At 30.9% G+C, this 16236-nt stretch overlaps 1 protein-coding gene across 1 annotated transcript in view; it reads left to right on the top strand.

The window, feature by feature from the left end:
* Positions 1–742: 742 nt before the first annotated feature.
* The window catches only part of LOC145321684 (uncharacterized), a 165953-nt gene continuing 150459 nt past the window's right edge, over positions 743–16236 (top strand). The window contains exons 1-3 of the mRNA XM_080163205.1: positions 743–774; positions 4757–4825; positions 5194–5253. The gene's annotated coding sequence lies outside the window, so the exon portion shown is untranslated. The remainder of the gene's footprint in view (positions 775–4756; positions 4826–5193; positions 5254–16236) is intronic.

Raw genomic sequence — 16236 nt, 5'->3', positions numbered from 1 at the left:
ATACAGGGAAGCAGCTTTTAGTGCCTGATAAAGAATGACGTCATAAAATACAAGGGACAAATGATAGGTTTGTAAACATTGTAATTGACCAATGGTTAAATGTATACTGGCCTTTCATTGGTAATTTTTATTGTACTATAAGCTGTTTCAAAAACAGGATTCGCACTTCCTGACTCTTCACATCTTGCCTTAGGAAAGCAAAAATTTTACAAAATCTTAATATACAAGGATGACAACATCCAAAAGTAGCCAAGCATTAAAAAATCATGGATGGATACAGCTAAGTGATTTTAAAAAAACACATGTTTAGTGGTTATAAATCAAGAACAAATATATAGAAATCACACAAACTTTCACATTTATCTTTATATTTTGAATAATAAAGATGAGATCACGGTCTATGTAAATTATTTGGTAGATTATCATTGGTATGGAGAATCTTTAAACACAAAAAATCAGCCGTCAATCTTGAATGGCGACCGAGAAAATTATATTTTCCTTATTCCGTTACGGACTGGTGAACGGTCAGACAAAGTAAACTATGTAACTTAGCATTGCTGCTAACAAGGACTTCTAAATATATATTATCTTAAACATTAAGATATTAACAAGGATTGTATGGACGGAGAGGTGGACAAACATACCTCTTTTGTAGAGTAGCTGCACTACTATTAAAAATGCGTTTATGCCTGTATAATTGCAACCACAATAATTATAGATAATTTTTGCTCAAACTTTAGGAAATAAAGACTTTGAAAGTAAACCAACTTCAAGGTAAGATTTACAGAGATTTAAAGGGATAAGACAATGGTCGATAAATTGATGTACATCCTCAATGATGATACACATAATTACCCTTTCTGTATATTACAATAAGCGGTTGACACGTTTTGACACTCAACTTAATAAACCATCCAATCAATGGAGGTTATTTAGGTTATATATGCCAGGGCTCGGCAGCCACGCACCAGCCACGGCTAAGACTCTAATTTAAACTCATTTGGATGCTTGAAAGTTTTTTCTCGTATTCATTCGAATCCGGTGGATAGGAACCGGTTCTCATCCATACGAAAAAACTATGTCTAGCATCGTATTATATTTAGCTTTCTACGAATATAAAAATGCACAATTATAAGACTAAAACCAGTTTTTTTAGCCCGCGTTTTCGGCAAATAACTGTTTTTAATCTTGTAATTGTAAATTTTATATCTGCGGAAAGCTGTTTATAATACGATGCGAGAAATAACTATTCTTAAACAGAGGGATTGCATATTTTAGTCAGGTTGAGACTTCCAGTTGATTTTTAAAATTTTAAAAGGTTGATTTTCCTGGGGCTTACAGGCATCTGACGCAGCGCTGTCGAGCCCTGTTAGGTACAACATGTCAGTGATATATCATCTAAAGAAATTTTCCACACACTTTTATGTCAGTCAAAGAATGTTATGAAAAAGTATATTTTAAAATGTTTTTAAAAGCGAAGCTTTTCTATAATTAGGGTCGGTCCGTCCGTCCGTCCGTACGTCCGTACGTCCGTCCGTCCGTCACGGATAGCTTTTTTCGTTAATTTAGACATGTTAGAATTGTCCTATTGATTTCAAATTTTGCATGGTGATTCCTTTAGTAGTTAGGTACGATTTAGAATGCGTAGAAACTCTATAATCATTACCAAAATGTCCGTACGTCCATTTTAAACATGTTGATTTTTTTACTTTTTTAAATAGCTTTTTTCGTTAATTTAGACATGTTAGAATTGTCCTATTGATTTCAAATTTTGCATGGTGATTCCTTTAGTAGTTAGGTACGATTTAGAAAGCGTAGCAACTCTATAATCATTACCAGAATGTCCGTACGTCCATTTTAAACATGTTGATTTTTTTACATTTTTAACAACAAATTTGTATGTGACCTAATTATCCGATTGGTCTGATTTTTGGTATACTGATTCCTGGGACAACAAAGTACAATATTATAAGCGAAGCAACTCTATAATCAAGTCCTAAAAATGAAAGTATGTCCATAATCATTATCCTGTATCAAGCAGTTTTTCAACAAATTTATTTACAATTTTGCTTTGACTCTTATACATTCGCATTCTGATTATTCAGTTCTGACATTATACAAGTGTTAATGTCCGTTTGTCCTACCGTTTCAGAGCTTCGCTTTTATGGATGTTGTCATCCTTGTTTTTTTAAAAAGATGGCATAAAAGTTGTGAGGAATTTTTCTTAAATATCTTACCTGTTAAAATATTTCCTCTTTATATAATACCAAAAAAGAACATTTATTTTGCCTATATAAAAAAAGGAAACGAAAATAAGGATTATGTTTAGAAAATTACATATAAACTTTTACTTATTGTGTATTATGTTTACTACTAAGTACTGAAAAAAATGTTGAATGTTTTGTCATTTCTAAAAAACAGGGAGTTAGGGGTCATTGGGACCTTGTATTAAATTTTGATTGGTTGGTTTATACGTTTATAGGGTTCAAACATTTCAACCTGTAATTGTATGTACAGAAGGAATTTTTGTAAAATTATCATTGGGAATGTACATCAATTTATCGGCCATTGTATTATCCATTTAGATTTCTGAAAACAGGTCTAATTAGAATTTCAATCCGGTAATATCCTCGTAGGATTTTTTAATTTTGAAATTTTTTTATAAGCAAGGGGGTAACGATTTTTATCTGAAGACCAATAACCGGTTTTATCAGACAAATTCTAAAAAAATAATTTTTTTTTTTACAGTGCTAGGAAAATACGCAGCCAATTTTGTATAATCATTTTCTGATTATATGCTCCAGGGTAGCAGAGGGTGTGTGTGTGTGTGTGTGGAGGGGGGGGAAACAGGGAGGAAGGACTGTTTATTACATCACTAGTCATCCACGTTTTATTACAATGTTTTATTATTCGTTGGCTTAACAACTTTGAGGACTTTTATTGAACCTAGATTAGTTGGTTCATTAGGATGAGTTTCCAAACGTTTCAACCACTAATCGTGACCTACTGAAGGGTTAAGTTTGTATATCATTATTTGGGTTGTACATCAATTTATCGGTCATTGTCTTATCCCTTTAGATCCCTGGGTGAGGTGTGTGTTTAACACAGTTGATCCAATCTAAAATAAGGTTTAAGAAGCTGGAAGAGATTAGCCAGAAAAAAGGGTTTTAGTGATGGTTTGTTTCATTTGTATATGTTTATAGTTTTGAGAATTTTAAATTACAAGACCAAAAGGCTAAATTTTTTCAATTGCCATATAATGTGGGAAAAAGTAAAATCTTTAATTTGATGCCCGAAATTATTTTTAGATTGGTAGACAAATATAAAATGTATTGTTTGCAGAGGAATATTTTATTAAGCTAAGTTTAAGTTTTTGATAATGATTTAAAGCGAAAGTGTTACATTTAGATTCTAATATTTATATACTCCAATAATGGAAGTATTATTACTTGGATCTAACACTAGATTTTCATGTTCCATAATAAAATGAAATACTCAGCGGGCTAAAATAACGATTCCCTGCTTCTACCCACTTTGCCCCATCCAATCAGCTCTTACTGGATAACGAACTGACTAATACGGGGGTTACATTTTTGCAACCTTAACTGACGATACTTTTCCGCTTTCATAATATCCACGATAATTCTACATATATCTATTTCTTTAACATACTCTGTTTTGTTACTGTTTAAAATACCTACATTTTGCTTAAGTTAACTGTGAGGAAGAGTGGTAGAAAAGAGGGATGGGTGCATAGTATAAAGGTGTCTAATTGGTCTCGGGTAGAGAGGTGTCCGCAATGATCTAAAAGGATAAGACAATGGCCGATAAATTGATGTACATCCCCAGTGTTGATTCCCAAAATTACCCCTGATTAAATTATTGCTTAAAAAGTTTAAACACTTAACTTAATGAATCAACTAATCACAATTCATTAAGTTGTCCCCAAAGTTATTAAGCCAACGAATAATAATTAAAACTTTGGGGACTAGTGTAATAATAGCACCCAATGCCCCCTCCCTCCCTGATGATAATTAGATTTCTAAGGTAGAAGAGCAAACAAACAATACAAAATTATAGGAAAACAACACTTTTTTTTTATCCTGGGCGATCAAACTTTTTTTCCCCGGCTACTTTTTCTTTCTTTATTGTACCTTCTTATAAATAACACAAATAATAAAAATGTTTTAGATTTAGAAGAGAGTAATTAAAGTAGAAGACTACATTGTTTTTTTTTTAGATATATTCCAAAAAGTTTAATTGTTTATTTTTGTATAGTCTAAAAAAATAGGAAAATTATACAAATTTATATACATTAAAGTTAAACTATTTTTGAAAATAAACTTTAACAAAAAAAAGAAATAAAACCATATTTGTTGATAGGGTTTAAAACTATAATATTTTAGGAATTCTGGTTGTGCTAATGGATGGACCAAACCGCCATTGTTAATAGGGTATACAACTATATTATTTCAAAAATTCTGGTTGTGCAAACGGAGGGACCAAACCTTTACTGTTAACAGGGTATACAACTATATTATTTTAGAAATTCTGGTTGTGCAAACGGAGGGACCAAACCACCATTGTTGACAGGGTATACAGCTATATTTTTTCAGAAATTCTGGTTGTGCAAACGGAGGGACCAAACCTTCACTGTTAACAGGGTATACAACTATATTATTTTAGAAATTCTGGTTGTGCAAACGGAGGGACCAAACCACTATTGTTAACAGGGTATACAACTATATTATTTTAGAAATTCTGGTTGTGCAAACGGAGGGACCAAACCACCATTGTTGACAGGGAATGGAGTTACAAATCAGGGAAGCACAAATATTCTAATAAAAAAGTTTAAAAAAATTAAGTTCAATTTGAAAAAAGCATCAAATTTAGATCGACCTCACTTGGGGAAAAGTAGCAAAAAATGCATTTTGATGAAGCTTTTTACAGTGCATATAACAATTGACGCCATACTGGCCTACCATAGGTCAATTAAAATGTAAACTGGCCTGCCATTGGTATTGGCCTATCATTGATCATTTGTATTGTTTAACGTCATTTTTATAGACACCATAAAGTGCTTCCATTTTTTTATTTCTAGATAATTGTATTAAATCAAAGAACAACAAAATGATATCCAGTTTTTTGCTTATTCATTCAGTTATTATAAATATATGCTTTTGATAATCAGGGTTACAGTTCACTGACAAACAAAACTACATTTCCAATTGCTCAGTCCGGCAATAAAATAAGGTAATAATGGTTATTTCTCGCATCTTATTATAAAATGCTTTCCGCGGATATAAAATGTACAATTTTAAGATTAAAACCAGTTTTTTAAGCCTCGAGTTGCTACGGTTTCGAATTTTTGCAGGAAAGCTCTTTTTTACTGATTAGGACAATTATTTTCAAAGAAGTTGTATCAACTTTTTTTTTATAGCTAGCCGGTCCTTTTAGTAAGTAGTAGATGTAAAATTTTTCATAGAATTCAGATATGCAATCGGTTTTTTTTGTAGACCTCTTATTTTTTAAGTAATTTAAGTTTTTAAAAAAAAATAATTAAGTCGGTTTTAAGGTACTAAAACGCAACAAAATAAAAGAAGAAAATGGCCAGTAAGAACAAAAATAGTAAGATCTTTAATTTGACACCTTACTTTTAAAATTCTGTTGAGTAATTATTGAAAAAATCTATTTTTTTAACCTCGGTTTAATAAAAACTTTAGACCTAAATATTTTCTCAAACAGACATAAAAAACATGGGTTCATATATACCTTTAGAATCAGAAAAATATTACGAATCCATTGTAAGCAAAATTGAAAAAAAGTAAAAAAATAAAAAGATATAAAAATGGCCAATTGTATTTTTTGTTCTGGCAACACTATCGTCTTCCCTTTTTTACCCCCTCTTTACCCCCTCTATACCCCCTTCCCATTTTTATACCCAATTCAAAAGTTAAGACGTTGCCTGTACAATATAATATGATATTTTCATATAATTCCTTTTATTGTAGTTTATATACTATATTGTAAACTTTTTTTTTCAATTTTGCTTACAATGGATTCGTAATATTTTTCTGATTCTAAAGGTATATATGAACCCATATTTTTTTACTTGTGAAATGATAAAATTGAGTTCAAAGTTTTTATTCTCGTGGGTTTAAAAAAATCGATTTTTTCAATAATTACCTGACAGAATTGAAAAAGTAAGGTGTCAAATTAAAGATCTTACTATTTTTGTTCATAATGGCCATTTTCTTTCTTTTTTTTGTTGCATTTTAGTACCTTAAAATCGACTTAATTTTTTTTAAAAAAACTTAAATTACTTAAAAAATAAGAGGTCTACAAAAAAACCGATTGCATATCTGAATTCTATGAAAAATTTTACATCTACTACTTACTAAAAGGACCGGCTAGCTATAAAAAAAAAGTTGATACAACTTCTTTTTGTTAAAATTATCAATGAAATGGGGTTTTGTAGACCTCTTTCAATGGTTTTTATACCCACCAAAATTCTGACCAATATCTGCTGTCTATATTTAATGCTTGTATACAAGAACCTATATTTATATATTTAGTTTAGAAATTGTAAAATATGTTAGTGCTTCCTACTAGCATAGAGGTGTAAATACTTTTTAACAAAATAAAAACAAAGCAAAAAAATGCATTAACAAGAGATTAATTCTCCATTACTTGCAAACAATCAAAAAAAAACTAGCTGTTGTATTCGAAGGAGTACATTAATTAAATTGCCTTAACCAAACATAGATATAAGAATAAAATAGCCTAAAACCATCCAGTTTCCATAAAATAAAGAACTTAATTGGTTCAGTAGTTACCGACATCTTAAGATACAGACGAAAAAACCTTACTACATTATGTACTAGGAAAAATCACATATTAACTTCAAAGTTAAAAACTATGAGATCTTTACAATGTTTCTTGAATCACGACCAATTATCTAGGAATCCTATCATATATGTATAATTATAACCTTCCTAAGAAGAACAGAAATGTTTTCGAGAATTCTAGTAGATGAAAAAAATATTGCTGTTAAGGAAAAACACCCGTTCAAACTTTACCTGGAAAGGGAAACGGCCTATGCCATTGGATCATGAAATAAAGAAACATTTTAACTATTTCTTTCTGAAGAAAAGGAATTACGAGTATGTCCTTTAAACAGTCTTTTAATCACTGATAAAAAATAATTCAGTAGTAACTTTAAAAGCATTGTCTAAAATAAATTAACTGAATTTTAATAAAACTGACTTTTAATAAACTAGGGGCTCTATATTCAAAGGGATATGAAAGGGCCAAAAAATAGCCTAAAACCACACACTGACTGTTTTTATAAAATAAAAAACCATCCCGATAAGAAGCTTCAATGTATAAAAGCAAGATCCTTCGCTCAGAAAAACGCTTATACTTTTGAAATGATTCAAAATGCAAAGACAATAGTTTTTTTTTACTCTCATTTTATACATCTTAATTGGAACTGATGATCTATTTAGTAGTGAAACAATAGTCTTCCATCAATAAAATGTTAAAAAAATAACTTGTGTTTATATATATAATCCTATTATATAAAGTAGTAAGCGTTTTTTGTCTGTCCCGAAGGATCTCGCTAACCGCTGAACCGATATTGTTCTCCTTTACAGTGAAGCTTCTTATAGGTCCTGTGAAGGGTTTAAACTATTTTTCGAGAGGGTGTCTTAACCCCCCTCTCCCCCAAAAAATAATTTTTATAACTCTTTGGAAACTCAAATTTAAAATAGGATGAGGTCGACTTTTCCTTCTCCTACCAGTGCAGTGCCCCTAGAGGCTTCTAGGGGCGTAGCCGCTAGTACTTTATATTATAGGATAGCTTTAAGTGGAGGTATCATAAGTTTCTCTATTTAGTCATATATTTATTCAAAATGTATGCCTTGAACAAAAACAGTTCCTCAATTTTATATATTTGCTGAACTAATAGGGTTAGTTAATCTAGTAACTTTACTTCTGCTTTAAACAAAAACAGCTCCTCAATTTTATATATTTGTTGAAATACTAGGGTTAGTTACTCTACTAAACTTACTTCTAATGTTTGCCCCCCGATTTTCTCGGTGCATTTACCATCAATATCAGGCTTAAAACTCAGGATTAGAATGTTTAAGGTTATAAATTAACTTCTATTGCATTTTAGTAAGATTCTCTAAAGAACGCATGGGTTTACTAATGTAAGCTACTTTTTTATTAGAGCATGCCTTACGTCAACCAGTGCCATAATTTCAACTATAAACTCTACTTTTATAAATTCTAGCAAAATTATATTACAATTTAGTTATATCAATACGAGTTTGATCGTCCTTGTTATTAATAGTTATGTATTGCATCGTCTTATAGTCAGCTTTACGCGGATATTAAAATGATAAATTTTAAGTTTTAATCAGTTTGTAAGGCCCGGATAAACAAAACTGGGTTTTAATGATTTTTATTTTATTATTCGTGGAACATTTTCTGCAAAACGATGCTATATATGATTTATTAGTATGGCTAATAACTAGTTCTAATCCAGCGGATATCAATCAGTTTCGAAGAAGCCCTAATCGAAAAATGTTATTTTTTGTTCGTTTTAGAACAAGGATGACAACATCCATAAAAGCGAAGCACTAAAACGGTAGGACAACACTTGTATAGTGTCTGAACTGAATAATCAGAATATAAAAGTATCGAAAGAGTCGTAGCAAAATTTAAGTAAATTTGTTGGAAAACTGCTTGATATAGGATAATGTTTATGGACATGCTTACATTTTTAGGACTTCATTATAGAGTTGATTCGCTTATACTATTGTTCTTTGTTGTCCCAGGAATCAATACACCAAAAATCAGATCAAACGGATAATTAGATCACATAAAAATTTGTTGTTAAAAAAGTAGAAAAATCAACATGTTTAAAATGGACGTACGGACATTCTGGTAATGATTTTAGAGTTGCTACGGTTTTTAAATCGTACCTAACTACTACAGGAATCATCATGCAAAATTTGAAATCGATAGGACAATTCTAACATGCCTAAATTAACGAATAAAAGCTATCTATCTCGGACGGACGGACGTACGGACGGACGGACGGACGGACGGACGGACGGACCGACCCTAATTATAGAAAAGCTTCGCTTTTAAAAATCATTACGACTTTGTGATTTAATATTTTGTAACCCTTGAACTGAAAATCCTTTGCTAATCCTATCCATTCATTACATTATAAGGTGTTCGGTGGTACCAGTTTACCAGGGAGGGAGGGGACATTGGGCTGTATTAAACAAGTCCCCAGACTTTTATAATAACGTTTTCTTATTCCTTAGCTTAACAACTTTTGGGATATTTGATTTTGGTTAATGAAGTTGAGTGTCCAAACGATTCAAAAATTTGTTGTAATATAAAGAGGGGATAGTTTTGTGTTTCCTCATTGGGGTTGTAAAACAGTTTATCGGCCATTGTCTAATCTCTTTAGATCCTTGCTGTTTACCCTGTGTTTAAAACGTGAAATTCACTTACATTTTGACACAAATTAATATGGAGTAAAATTTAAATTGTGTACATCTATGCTATCATTTTTAATTTACCTCTTTCGTTCTAAAGCATAAAGTAGTAAGTTTTTTGTAGTTATTGAAGGATCTCGTTAACTGATACGGTCTTTCTTTACATTGAAGCTTCCATTGAAGGTCCAAAGGAGGAATAACACTGCTTTGGAGAAGGGTAGCTAAACCCTCCAAAGAAAAATCGCTCCTAGAAAAAATATAACCCCCTCAAGAAAAAGTTTTCTTTGTATAACTCAAATTTTGGGGGGGTGGGGGAGTCGACTTTCCTCCCCCACCCCAAATCTTAGGATCCCATTGAAGCTTCTAGGGGCAAATCCGCTAGTTCTTTAAATATAAACTAGCGGCTACGCCTCCAGCATTTAGGGACTTTGTATTCGAAGAGGCTGTGAGAGGACAGCTAAAAACACTCCTACTACTTAAATCTAAAAATAAAATAGTCTAAACCGTCACAGGAACTATGTAAGCTTACATAAAATAGAAAACCAAACAAATTCATTAGTTATTGAGATTTTAAGTTTCAGACAAGACAAAATCTGGCTACTTTATATAATAGGATATATATTTTGTAATTGATCTTATTCTTTTCTATCTTTTCTGTTCCTTTTACTTTTTCTTCCTTTATCTTCATCTTTCTATCTAATAATTACAAACAGTTTGACTTTAAACTAGCATCAAATAAAACCTCCCCCAAAATAATTAAAAACCTTCCCGTGACCTATGAGAAGCTTCCCTGTAGAGATTCTTTGGCACACACACACACACACACACAGACATCCTTTTACTTTATTATTAAGATTGTTTTTTAAGATCTTTTTGAGACAATTTAAAAAGAATATATAAGTTGAATAAATGAATAAATCTAGAGTGTATACCTTCAATGAATGAATATATGCACAGATATGTTTCTATACTGTGTCCAAATACAAAAACTGATATTAAAATAAGTTGTAATTTTAGCGACACCAGCTAAAAGTCCAATGAGTTGACAACTTTCAGTGAACTAGTTCCCCCCCACGCAAAAAAAACCTTCTTTTTTATACAAAAAAGCTTGGACTTCATTGATGTTTATAGTGATAAATTGAAGAAATTTATTAACCCATACAGGGTTTTATTTGTGTATATGTGTCTTAACCTAACCTAATTAATGTAAGAATATCTTAACTACCCTACCCTATACCAACTTTACTATTTAATTTTAAGTAATTCCTGATTTTGGCATAGCCTATGTGTGTCCTAAGAAATCCGCTGTTCAGTAGGCCTATTTAGTGTCTATAAAAAATGACATCATACATTACAAATAACCAATAACAAAAATTAAATCACCAATGGCAGGCCAGTATACATTTAAAGTGACTTATGGTAGGCCAGTATAGTCTAATTTGTTTTAGGCACTATAAAAAGCTTGGCTGTTTGTGCTTCTTCTTGAATTGTCTTAATCCAATGTGTATTGCTTTAGCGTTTGTCCTATTCTATATTTGTCAATTCTACGTTGGTCATAAAAATAAATTTATTCAAATCATTTATTTAATCTAGATCACTACCCATGATCTTGGACAATTATCTGCCAAAGATAAAATACATAATAATAATAATAAATATTTCATAAATATAATGTATTTTTTTTTGTATTTTCATGAGATCGTAATTTTTTATTGAATATATAATCCCCTATTACTGGTTTCCTGAGGCCTGGGGTATCTGATATCTCACTATTACTGGGTACATCAGGCCTGGGGTGTCTGATATCTCACTCATAAAAAGATAATTATACTCGCAATGTAAGAACACTTTATGCTACTTTGTATTCTCCATGCTTACCCTCCACATAGACACCAATGTATAGTCAGGGATCTAAAGGGATAAGACAATAGGCAATAAATTGATGTACATCCCCAATGATGATGCAGAAAATTAACCCCTTCTGTAAATGTTTGACCACTAAACTTGATAAACCAACCAATCAAAATTCATTAAAAGTCCATAAGTTGTTAAACCGACGAATAAGAAAACCATTCACACAGACACCAATGTATAGTTCAAAATCAGGGAGGGAGGGGACATTGAGCTGTTTATTACACTAGTCCCCAAAATTTTATAAAAAACGTTTTTTTATTTGTTTGTTAATAACCCTAGAGACTTTTATTGAATTGGTTGTTGAGTGTTCAGAGTTTTCAACCACTAATTATAATCTACAAAAGGGTAATGATGTGTATTATCATTAGGGATGATAATCAATTTATCGGCCAATGTCTTATCCTTTTAAATCCCTGATAGTTCTTTACACTCTCCTATGTAAACAATATCAGCTAGAAGAAATAAAACGCATTAACAAGGGTAATTGTAAATGTAATTAGCGCAGCAAATAACTGAGAAAAAATTGCTATGGGGTAGAAACTCCTTTCTTTTGCACACCTCTGGATTAATAAGAATCTTAAGGGATAAGACAACGAATGATAAATTGATGTACAACTCCAATCATGTTATACAAAATCAAGCCTTCTTTAGATTGAAATAATTGTTAGAAAAATTTGATTTTTTAAAATCTATTCAAGATTTATAGATTAAAATAACATATTGATCAGGAAGGGAGGGGGCAATGGGCTGCTTATTGCACTAGTTCCCAAAGTTTTATAAAAACATTTTCTTATTAGTAGACTCAACAAAGTTGGGAACTATTATTGAATTTTGATTGGTTGGATCATAAAGTTAAATGTCCAAACGTTTTATCCACTAATTGTAATCTACAAATGGGGTAATTTTGTCATTATTAGGGATGAACACTAATTTATCGGCCATTGTCTTATCTCTTTAGATCCCTGCATATTAATAGAAAGTGGAAAAGTATGATTTAAAATCCAATGACCCCTCCCTACCTAATATTTCCTGATATGTTTAAGGAATTATTTATATTCTATACCTAAATTTATATTGATTATTATACCGTTTTTCATTTTGCAAGAAAATTATTTTTCGCCTTCCATGTACTAAGTAGTTTTAAATTATAGTATAATTATAAAGGGATACTATGAAACTTTAGATATAAGTTATTTTTAGTTCTTGCCTTTTTCTGTCTGTTTACATTCTGTTAGTACGTTTGTAGGTCAGTCAGATTGATTGTTAGTTTGTCAATTTCAAACAAACTTTTGTACAGAAATGACTATAGAAGGTTGACACGGATTATATGTAGCTGATCCAAATATATTCTGTCTGTATTTCTACCTTTATGTATACATATCTATTTCTTATTTCTGAATTTATGTACGTTTGTCAATGTGCGTGTCCTTATGTATGTCTGTCTGTATGTTCGTCTGTCTGTGACTTTAATTATGTCTGTCTGTATGTAATTCTGTTAGTTGTAGAATAATAAAGGGGTAGTTTCACGAAATGCATTTAAACTTAATTTAGTGAACTGCATATATTTTCCTAGTTAATTGGTTAAACTACATTTATATAGCATATATTTGAAATAAATTTAATTTTCTACCACGTAGTTTTTAAAATATCAAGACTTGAAAATTGTCTTTTTGTGATATATGCAATTTAAAAAGACGATTTTCAAGGCTTGATAATTTAAAAACTACGAGGTAGAAAATTGAAATTCTTTCAAACATATGCCATATAAATGTATTTTAACCATTTAACCAGGATAAAATATGCGGTTCACTAAATTAAGTTCAAATGCATTTCGTGAAACTATATGTATCATTTTACGTAGATGTAAATTAGATAGTCAGCATTTTGTGTACTATGTGAAGTTAAGTTTTCAAAATTCAATACACAGACTAAATTACCAATGCCAGGCCAGTATATATTAGGCCAGAATGATGTCATTTTTATAGGCAATATAAGAAGCTTCAATTTGTCATATAACCGAGTTTAACTTATTTTTTTGCTAATATATAAATTACAGAGTCTATATTGAATTAAGTATCGATTATGGTTAACTTTATTCCAATACAGCTATGCATATCTACCAAATTATGTTCCATTCCATTAATTATTAAAATGATTGTATTTTTACAATAGGACAATAGTCATTAAGTTAATCAAAAAAAGGCAATATGATTAATCAATGATAAAAATACTTGTTCTATTAAAAATAATTTGATTATTTATCAAATAAAATAAAATAAATTAAGCAATAGCTTATTTTCAATATAAATATAACTAACATTGTCTGCCTATCTCCCATTTTTTTTATCTCCCTTTATGTTACATGTTACTTGTAGGTTAAGCAAAGTTAAACATGTTACTTGTAGGTTTAGCGCTAAACCTACAAGTAACATGATCCAAATAATTTTTTATATGTCTTATCCTATTATATAAAGTAGTAAGCTTTTTGTTGTCTGTAGCAAAGTATCTCACTAACCGCTAATCCGACATGGTTCTCCTTTACAATAAAGCTCCTTACAGTTCCAGGGAAGGTTTATAAATATTTTGTGGTTGGTTATCACTACCCTCCAAGAAAATATGCGCATAGATTTTTTTTATGTTTTACTTTTTAAATCCTAAATTCTTTTATTCAAAATCTATTATTTATTTACCACCAAATAATAAAATAAAAAAAATAAATAGAAAAAAACTGAACATTATTTTAGCTTTAAGCTTTGACTTGTAAAGACGATTAGTGGGGAAAAAAATTATGTTAGTTAGTATTACTTGACACTTAAATGTTTAATTCATAATAAACTCCTTGTTTAAATATATTTAGTGACATGTATGGCATTTTTGGACAGTCTATCCGAATAAATAGTAAAATAACCGCAAAAAGACCCAGTCTAATGAACATATAAAATATGCATCATGTAGAACACTGCTAAACTGGGCGCATAATGATGACTTTATTTAATCTTAGTAACTGTTTAGTTTGTTATTAGTGCTTGCACCACAATTTATTGTCAAAGTTTTAGCCCCCGAGTTTAAACTTAGCAAGGAATACAAAACTATAAGTTTCTCAGAGTGTTTCTTCGTTTAATTTCAATTACATATTTTTATGCCTTTAAAAAGGCATTTAGTGTTCCCTTCTTTCACAAATTAAAAATCTTTTTTTCAATACTTTCTCATAAATTCTATGGCCTGTGGAACATCCAAAATGATGGTCCCAACATAAGTTTGTCTGTCCGTTTGTTTGTTACTTTCTCTGAAAATGCCATAAAGAATAGAAGTTTCAAGAATGTAAAAGAACATTCTTATATAAACGACCCCTTAAATTGTAGATGTAAATATTCTTTTTTTCTCCCTGAGGTAGTCATTTTTTTTCCCGGTATCATTTTTTCCCTGAGCATGGGAAAAAAACGTGAGAAAAAATATGTTTTAGTATAAAGAAATGTTCTATCGGTTTCAAACCTTTTCCATTCGATAGATATGAAAATTTAAAAAATTTTGCATAAAAATGAGTTTTTGTTTAAATGAGAATGATATTCCTATCCAGTTTTTTATTTAGGAATGAATATTTATTCACAAAAAAATGGATAGGAATACCCCATACTTATTGTACAGATTATAGCTACAATGAATTTACACACTGAAGTTTTCAATGTTTGTGGCTGGAAATAAATCTTGAATTTAAGTTTGCATAAATTAAACCCTCCAGCGTTACAATTTACCAACATCCCCCCCCCCTCCACGTCGCCTTTTACCCCTTTTAAAACAATATTTAAAGGTTAGAGTAAAATAATAGAGGGGAAAAGGGTTAAATACCTGTATGTCCCCATCCCAAGGACCTTATGCCGACTGTCAATTGGGTCTTTGAAAATAAACCAATAGCATCGGGAATATTAACACAGCCAATTAGCAGAAAACAATTTGCTAGAAAACGAAAAAGGTCCTTGTAAACGGTGGGGCAGGTAGTTATCTGTATATATATCTATACTATAGATCTGTCATTTTAAGCAATGTTTTTTTCTACTATAATAATTTATCCTAGGGATCGGAAGCCGCGCGTAAGCCGCGTGTAAGCCTCAGTTAAATCTTCATGTTATCACTATAAAATTCTGTTAGATGTATAAAACTGCTCTTTAGCAGACAATCCTTCTTTCTGAAATTTTTTTTTTGCTCACAAGCAGGTTTAAAACCGAGGCTTATGCGCGGCTGAGGCGCAGCTTCCGAACCCTGACTTATCCATCCAATGATTATGTAAATTTTTTTGTAATTTATTGACAAAGCTTGGCAAAAAGAATGAAATATATGTCTTTTAATAAACTTATTATTTTCTTACTTTTACGAATGAAACATAGCATAGTACTTAAATATAAAGAAATTTCGCTTATAACATTGTACTATATTGTCCTAGGAATCAGTATTCCAAAAATCTAATCATTTTACATAAAACATTTTTGTAACAATATTAAGATTCAACATTTCTAAAATGCAAGTACGGGCATTCTTGCAACTATTATAAAGATGCTACCTTTTCTAAATTTTACCTATCTACTAGTTAAATCATAATACCAAGTTTGAAATTGATAGGACAACTCTAACTTGCCTAAGTTACGGGCGGAAATATGGACGGACGGAAGGACTGACACTAATTATTGAAAAGCTTTCCTTTTAAAAATGCACCATAAATGATAAAATTATCCTTGCTTTATGAAGAATATTTATAACGCCTGTTTTTCATTGATTGTGTTTGACTTGAGCTGCAGGGAGGGAGGGGACA

This window comes from Acartia tonsa, chromosome 6 (genome assembly GCF_053477335.1).
Source record: "Acartia tonsa isolate MP-2025a chromosome 6, ASM5347733v1, whole genome shotgun sequence".
Taxonomy (NCBI): Eukaryota; Metazoa; Arthropoda; class Copepoda; order Calanoida; family Acartiidae; genus Acartia; species Acartia tonsa.
This window is presented reverse-complemented; position numbering and strand designations above follow the sequence as displayed.